We start from the raw sequence: 8,869 nt of genomic DNA, 5'->3' as shown, positions 1-8,869 counted from the left end.
TCCTTTTTGACAGACATCTTGGGCTGAAGCACAAAATGTAGACGCCGGATTAGATATCGGGAGCAAGTAGCTCGTCAGAACACCTGTTTTACTTGGTTGACGTACTTGCTCTGGCTGAGTGTAAACGGCTTGCTTGCTTAACACAATGCCTATTACACCATCTAGTGAACGTATTGGGAACAGCAGGTTTTTTATTGAAAAATTAGAGTTTATTTTCACTCTACATTGTAAAGTATGAAAATAAAGTTTATACAACCATCTCGCGGGCCGGACTTAACTCGTTTGCGGGCCGGATTCGGCCCGCGGGCCGTATGTTTGACACCTCTGCCCTAGATGGAACTGGAGAGTTTTATGTCTTGGATTTGCTCTAGGACCAGTAACCTGAGAAACCCAACCTTGGATAAGCTGTAAGATTAATTGATAGGTGGAGCTCAGACAAGCTTTCTATATATGTTTTAAACCAAGAAACAATTTCTGATTGATCAGCTTCATCCATCTTTCTGCATCAAAACAATTAGGAATGTTTGGCATCTGATGACTGTTTGCACATCTGATCAATAAAATGTTTAAATTTCCAGCCAGATCTTAAAATCTATTCTGAATTTAACAGGTAGCCAATGTAGGGAAGCTAAGACAGGAGAGATATGATCTCTCTTTTTAATTCTCATCAAAGGTGACAGATCATCTGCTGCTGTGGCCCCCAGACTCTGGACCTCTCTCCCTCTGAGCCTGAGATCAGTGGACTCAGTGGTCTCCTTTAAAAAGCAGCTGAAGACTCACTTGTTCAAACTGGCTTTTGTATGACCTTCTTCACCTCTCTCTCTTTATTCTGTTCTCCCCACCTATTCCACCTTCCTCAGGATCCACTGATTTCCCTCTTTCCTGTTCACTCTCTCTCTTTCTTAACATTTTTTCTTTTAAATCGCAATTGCCTATTTTTGCTCATTTTAAATATATTTTTAAACATTTTCGAAATGCTTTTTTATATTTGTACAATTTTTATATTTTTTGTTTTTGTGAAGCGCCTCGTGATTTTTATCTTGAGAGGCGCTATAGAAATGATATTTTCTTCTTCTTCTAGATAACAACAGCCCAGTCAAATGACAACTTCCTGGTAGAAATGGGGGAATCCCGTCAAATGACAAGTCTCTGGGAGTTCTAGTGTTAAAATCCTCTTTTCCTTTAGAAACCACTTTCGAGGCAAGAGCTGAAAAAAGGCAGTTACTACTGTGTGTTTACAGGAATGGAGATGGATTTTCCAAATGAAAATCAACCAATTATTTAAAGTAGCATCCTCCTTCATTCACTGGCAGCACCATTTTCGGCTGCCGTGCCCAGATCTGACCCCGGATCCCCATCCCGTTTTTATTCCTTCATCATTTTATCGCTTCAACCTCTCGAGGCCCCTCTTCCTCTATACCTCTGTTCCCTCATTCTGCCCATCCTCATTCTGCTCTGATGCACTGTCTACTCTTTCCTTTGAGCCCCCATTCCTTCCAATCAACCCCCTTGCTGTTTTCCCCAACATTCCCTTCACTACCCCCCCCCCCCCCCCCCCCCCCCCCCCATCCATCAGGCTGACTAATGGCCATCAGGGCAGGGAGTCACCCTGCAGCTGTCTGGGGCAGACACTGATCACATACACACTCACTTTGGGTTGAGCGCACAGCCATCCATTTGCATGGTTTTGTCAAGCTTGTTGCACACCCAAATGGAGAAACCCAAATGGTTTAAATGAGGGTATAAATGAGGCTGATCATGCTCGTCTGGGGTTGAAGGGTGAATATTTAATGTTTTTAATATACAATGTTCCCTTGATGTTTGTGAGATGCCTCAATGGTTGTTTTAGATGTACAATAAAGAAAATATGCCTGTTTTATCTTCAGCTTAATATTTGCAACGGTATTAAGAACCAGGCTTCTTGCACACATTTACATCTTGGTTCTCTTCAATTTGACTGTTTATCTGACATTCAGAGGGCTATGTTTAGCAAATGAATTCACACGAGGCTGAGAAAATCCCTTCTCTTGTTTTCTTTCCCTTTTTTTTTTGCTCTACTAACAGCAAGTCTCGTCTAATTTTCCAATACGGCACAGACTCAATTTACCAGTTTGTTATTGGGCTCCAACTATGCCATTACCGTCTCAGAAGTGCAGTTTCTAAGCAGTGGTTGAGTACAAGCCCATCAAGGGGCATTGTAAAAGGCTTGAGGTACTGTGTATCCTTTGGGCGCTAACCCCCTTAATGATATCGTAATTGCCTTTTTGTTCATATTATGAAATTTTAATGGTCTGTTGAGCTTTTACCTACAGATCGGGTTTAGCCTGTTAGCCTTCACTTCATGACTGGTTATGATGTCATTTGTCAAAAATTATTTCCCATTTGTCATTTTAGAGCTTCTGAATTATGAATGAAGTAAGTGAGAGAGGAACGACCACTGCTGTTGTTCGTTCTTATGGGAAAAAACAAAAGCAGGAATAAGGTGGAGCCAAATGTTGCATAACAAAATGATTTAGTGTGGATGGAGTTTAGTTGACTTTAGGTTTATTTCAACTTTAAAAAGTTACACCTTTTGTCCATTTGTCATGTCCTGATCATTTTCTTTACAGCTTCTTAGTTAAAGGTGTGGTTGACTTGTTTATTCAACACATTTGCAGTGTTCTTTGGTGTAAATTGATGCCTTATGAATAATTTAAAAAAACTATGGTGCTCCTGTTCTGAGAAGAGCAGAAGATTGTTGGTGCAGAGGTGGGCTGAAAACAGCATGATTGATCATTATTATTGATAATTTGCACACACCTCACTTTTGATTAGAACGCGTTAAACCATTTTCAGCAAAGTCACTATCACCAAGACACTCTCCGCTCTCTCCTCACTGCAAAAACACTTTTAAAAATCCTTCCTGTGGGCGGGCGTGAGCCAAGAGGGGCGAGGCCATGGATGCAAATTCACTGTGTGCCTTAGATATGTGAGGATGTTCAAATCCTTGCATTTCACCATCTATTTTCTATCAGAAGCTAATGCAGGAGATAGGTGTAGAAAACTGTTTTCAAGTTCAGCCTGCATGAAAAACTCAGAGTGATCGATTTATAATCAGAAATAATCATTTAAAATGTTTTTTCAGCCAACCACACCTTGCTAATCACACAGCTCCACTACACAAAAGATACATTCATTTTTGTTCCCTCCTCTTCCACAGTTAGCTTGACATTAATTCAATGCAGGTCGAGTTAGCATTCAAGCTAGTGCTATATTAGCCTACGGTAAATGTAGCGTACAATTATCTGCACTATTATTTATTATATTTAAATACAATTTTCAGTTGCAGTTCTCTGAATACAATACATGACTTTGAAGTCTTCAGGAGTTTTGAGCTCTTGTAGATCATGAAGCTCCCTCCAGTTTTTTTGTAAATTTCTCTTGACGGTCATAAACGTCTCACTGAGAGTTTTAAACCGTTTCAATTTTCATTCAGAAGTAGAAGGCAGTCGAGGAATCAGTAACTTTGGTTCTTATTTTGGTTTCTACATTGTAAACTTACGGCTTCTTCTTCGTTGGTGTGCTAAGCTGACTGAAGTGTGTCATCCGTTGATTGAGAGCTCCCTCTTGTGGATATGCAAATCTGCTGGTCAACGCTCTAGGCTTGCTTGAATGATTTGCTTTGTTGTAGAGGAGATGAGGGAACCTTGTGGAAATATGAATGCTGAGTACATGCTAAATTAAAGGATGTTAAGCTACTTTAGAATATTTAATCTACACACACCAGCTTTAACAGTTAGTTCATAATGTGAGGGCTCAACCAACTAGTAGTTTTGTTAATAAAGCATCAAATGAAAGTTACCCGATGTTTAGGTACCTGTTACTATGTGTAAATGGTTTTGCACCAAGGTACCAAAACAATGTTAAAATTTGACAACAACTCTGATTCTTTTGTTCAGATAACATCTCAGCTAGCAGAAGCTAACAGTCAGCATTAGCAACTCCACCAGACAGCAGAACTCCTCCAAGAGCGTTATTTGTGGAGATAAAACGTCAGCATTGCAGAGTAAACTGAATAAGTGGTAGAGTCATGTTTATGTTACCCAATCAGAGGCGAGATGTCCAAACATCAGTAAATAAGATTACAAATCCTGTCTCCTAGTGGAATTCTACGTCCTCAGACAGGCGCACCAGATATTTTATTCCCCAGAGTACGATTTACAAGGCATTCATTCCTACTAGTGACCACTACAAATGTATTAAAAATATAAGTGAACTACATCTTTAAAAAGAATAACTGTACCAACGGCTGCGCAGTGGTGCAGTGGTTAGAGCTGTTGCCTTGTAGCAGGAAGGTCCTGGGTTCGCTTCCCGGCCTGGGATGTTTCTGCATGGAGTTAGCATGTTCTCCCTGTGCATGCGTGGGTTCTCTCCGGGTTCTCCGGCTTCCTCCCACAGTCCAAAAACATGACTGTTAGGTTGAATGGTCTGTCTAAATTGTCCTTAGGTGTGTGTGTGTGTGTGTGCATGATTGTTTGTCCTGTGTGTCTCTGTGTTGCCTGCGATGGACTGGCTCTCTGTCCATGATGTACCCCGCCTGATTGCCCATTGACCGCTGGAGATAGGCACCAGCCCCGTGACCCTGCGTGGACAAAGCGGGTTCAGAAAATGGATGGATGGATGGAACTGTACCAACTAAGGTTTTGAAAAAACCCAATTTGGACCCATCTGAACCTGGCAAATATAGGCCAATTTCAAAACGCCCTTTTTTGGCTAAAGTTCTGGAGAAGTTGGTGGCAGGGCAGCTGACTACTTTTCCGGACCTTGATAATGTTTTAGATAAGCTCCAATCAGGCTTTCGTAAGATGCATTCCACTGAAACAGCTCTGTTAAGGGTATCTAATGATGTACTGATGGCGGCAGACTCTGGCCAATATGGTTTTATTGGATTTGTCTTCAGCTTTTGACACGGTTGACCATAAAATTCTGTTACATCGATTACACAATGACTTAGGATTTTCTGGTACTGTTCTGAAGTGGTTTTCTTCCTATTTAAATAACAGAACATTATCTTTATGTGTTAACAAGATTAGGTCTGAAGTCACATCTTTGCTTCATGGTGTTCCCCAGGACTCAGTCCTTGGCCCAATTTTGTTTCTTTTATATATTTGCCCTCTTGGGGAGATTATTAAAAGCTTCACTAATGTGTCCTACCATTTATATGCGGATGACATTCAACTGTACTGCTCTTTCAAGGACACAGAGTTTAACAAGTTAGCTGACCTACTTGATTGCATTGAGCGTATTAAGGACTGGCTAGCCAGTAACTGTCTTCAGTTGAACTCAAGCAAGACCGAAACACTGATCATTGCTCCTGAACAGAAAGTGCTTTTAATCAAACAACACCTCGGTTCCCTGAGCTCCTCAGTCCAGACCAGTCTCAGAAACCTTGGTGTTCTTTTTGACCAGTCCATGTCTTTGAGCTGCCACTCAAAACATTTAGTACAAAACTGCCTTTATCATTTGCGAAACATTTGCAAATTGAGAGCTTTTACTTCAAAATCGGACTTGATTATCCATGCTTTTATTTCCTCTCGTTTAGTTTATTGTAACTCTATCTTTTCTTGTTTTAACAAATCAGATCGCAGTCGTCTCCAGTTGGTCCAGAACGCTGCAGCAAGGCTTTTAACAGGAACCAATAGAAGGGCTCACATAACACCGGTTTTACCTTCTTTACATCGGCTACCAGTCAAGTTTAGAATTGATTTTAAAATTTTAGTTTTGACTTTTAGAGCTCTTAATGGACAAGCTCCACAATATTTATCAGACCTTTTAATCCCTCACTCTTCTGGCTACACTCAACGGTCCTCGGGTCAGAACCTACTGAAGGTCCCTAAGACCAGATTTAAAACTAGAGGGGACCTGTCCTTTCAAGCTGGAGCTCCCAGACTTTGGAACGCCCTGCCCTTGCTTCTTCGTGTGGCCGACTCTGTTGATTCTTTTAAAAAGCAGCTGAAGACACTTTTATTTAGACAAGCTTTTGTGTAAGTTGACCTTGTGCTCCTGTCCTGTTTGCCTTTTTATGTATGCTGTGAAGCACTTTGTGATTTTATCTGTGAAAAGTGCTATACAAATAAAGTTTTACTTACTTTACTTACTTTAAGGTGTTTATGCGGTAAAATAATATTAATTTTAATAATAATACATCAAACTTATTATATGTCCTAAAAGCACTATATAACTAAAGGTAGCTCCATGAACCTAGGCTAGCAAAGGAGTGGCTAACATCACTGCTACACTCATCACACCAGTGTGAGATCCCAGGTTTGTTTAACTCGCTGATTCAACCAAAAATCCCAACTGCTTAGAAGCTGCCTTGACTCGTTGCACTCAAGTGCTGCTACCTTAAGAAGTCTTTAGAGGTTGATTAGATGACCTGTTCAGACTATGCACATGCTGGTAATGACCATGTCCTTCAATTAGCATGATGGGTTTTTTATTCTCAGAGAAACTTTTCAGGTTCACTTCCTTCTTATTGCTTCGTTGCACTCTGTCACCTTCTGTGATGGTATTATTTTAAGTTACATGCTGCAGCTGTTGCAGAAACAGCCTTGGTACAAACTCACACGAGTCTAACTTTAATCAGAGCTGGTTTTTAATCAGCCACGATGCCTAAAAGCGTGATGTACTCTGCAAAGTGCATTAAGTTCCTTCGGCAGGTCCAGTGATTCACAGCCCACGTTGGAAATGGCCGTCTGACATTAAGAACACTGATTTGTAACACCTGCAGAAACGTGAGCATGGGCTGTTTTCTTCACAGGTTGGACTAGAAGTAGATTTGTGAGAAAAGTAAAAGTTAAATATACAAGTTAATATAGTTAATATATATACAAGTTAATATAAAGCTAATCAAACAAAGTGTTAGTCAATAATAAGATGTGACCAATCTGTGAAATCAAAATATTAATTACTTTATTATAATCCTATAGAATACAACAAGTATTACTTTAAATGTTTCCACTAGGACTGATCTCACGTAGCGTTAAGACATGACACATTGTTTTACTGATCCAATCAGAATCTGTCAGATCTGACGGAGGTGTGGTTTTGGTGGTGTTTGGTAAATGTGTCATCTTTTCATTCGACCATAAACCAAAACATCCGAAGTATAAAACTATGCCCTCGCCATCTTTAACGCCAGTTCAAAGCGTTCTAGAGGAGTTGTCGGAGTGGCCAATCCGTAACTTTCCTCTTCAGCCGAAAGAACCAACGACAAGCTGGATAAAATCTGTTGCTGTTCCACCTGCTGCAGCAGTTCCTTTCAGAATAAAAGCTGAACCAACATGACCCAGGTTTGGGTCTTGTTAGATGCCTATGAACTGTAGTGACCCGGAAGTATCTCAAGACTGGTGGTCGGCTGCTGCGGCTGCTTCTACAGGCTTCGGCTCCATAAGGTCAAGCTGGACCTCCACACCTCCTGATCTAGACGGGGACTTCCACTAAGGGTACGCAGACCGACAAATGGCATCAAATGTGTTTATGAATCTCCTAACCAAAGCTTAACGTGAAGACATCACCTTCACTCCCATCAGAACTAATCGTTTCTTTGAATTTGCTGGTTCTGAACAACATTCCACATTACACCATCCTCCGTCTCATTCACCTTAGTTACACCACACATTTAGTGTTAAAGTTAGTCTAGTTTAATTTGTTTAGTAATAAATTCATTTATCTTTTGTGACACTTCTGAGGAAGACAGCAGAAACTATTGAAACATGTAGAGGTGGATGAAACCTCGATTTGTTGTTACCAAAGAAAAATGGAAAATGTAGAAATGTGTGTTGGAACCAACAACCCAACCCGGCTCAGTCTAAATTGGACCCTGATGGACTGCTGGTATTATTATTATTATTATTATTATTATTATTATTATTATTATTATTATCAGCAAATATAAAATAAGTATAAAACATTTTATCTGAACTTTTTTATGTTTCAGTATTTTCTGCTAGCTTGGTTGGGTTAGTGTTTATAGGAAAAGAAATCTTGACAAGTTTTTTTTTTTACTTGATGATCTCTCATCATCAGAATGGTAAATGGCCTGTATTTGCACAGGGTTCTACAACCCCCCAAGGCACTTTACAACCCAATCAGTCATTCACCCATTCACACAGTGGTGAGGATGAGCTACGATGTAGCCACAGCTGACAGAGGCGAGGCTGCCGAGCGCTGGCGCCACCGGTCCCTCCGACCACCACCAGCAGGAAAGGCGGGTTAAGTGTCTTGCTCAAGGACACAACAGCAGCTTTCTCTGGTCGAAAGTGGAAAATTACACACACACACACACACACACACACACACACACACACACACACACACACACACACACACACTTACGCTTCTGGCATGCTTCTGCTTATGTTACGACCCTATGACTGACACAGAAGTGACACTGATACTAGTTCGGTAGCTGTTGGTGTAAAAGTACGACTGGTCTCAGGTTTGGGTGCTCGATGGGTTTGATTGCATCTCTACTATACAGGAGGCACATCCACAGAACACCAGAGCAGGTCATGGAGGCAGAATACAAATATTTAAAGGTAATGTGGCTCATGTGTGGCCTACACTCTCACATCAGTAGTCGACCAACCTGACTCACTCTTGGTGTTTAGTGTTGATTGGTCGGAGGCGGTCTGGGCTGGTTTCAGCCTGATTTTCTGTCCCAGTCCGCCCCTGCATATCAGTTCTCTGCACCCCCCTTCTCTCTGTCTCATCAGATCCATTTGTGATCATCACAAGTCTTGGTTCGATTCCTGCGGCCACAACATAACTGTTTAACCTCGACAGTAAAACATGCAGAGGAAATAGGAATGTGTTAATAGAGAAGTCC

Source organism: Nothobranchius furzeri, chromosome 6 (assembly GCF_043380555.1).
Source record: "Nothobranchius furzeri strain GRZ-AD chromosome 6, NfurGRZ-RIMD1, whole genome shotgun sequence".
In the NCBI taxonomy this organism is placed as follows: Eukaryota; Metazoa; Chordata; class Actinopteri; order Cyprinodontiformes; family Nothobranchiidae; genus Nothobranchius; species Nothobranchius furzeri.
Note: the sequence above shows the minus strand (reverse complement) of the source record.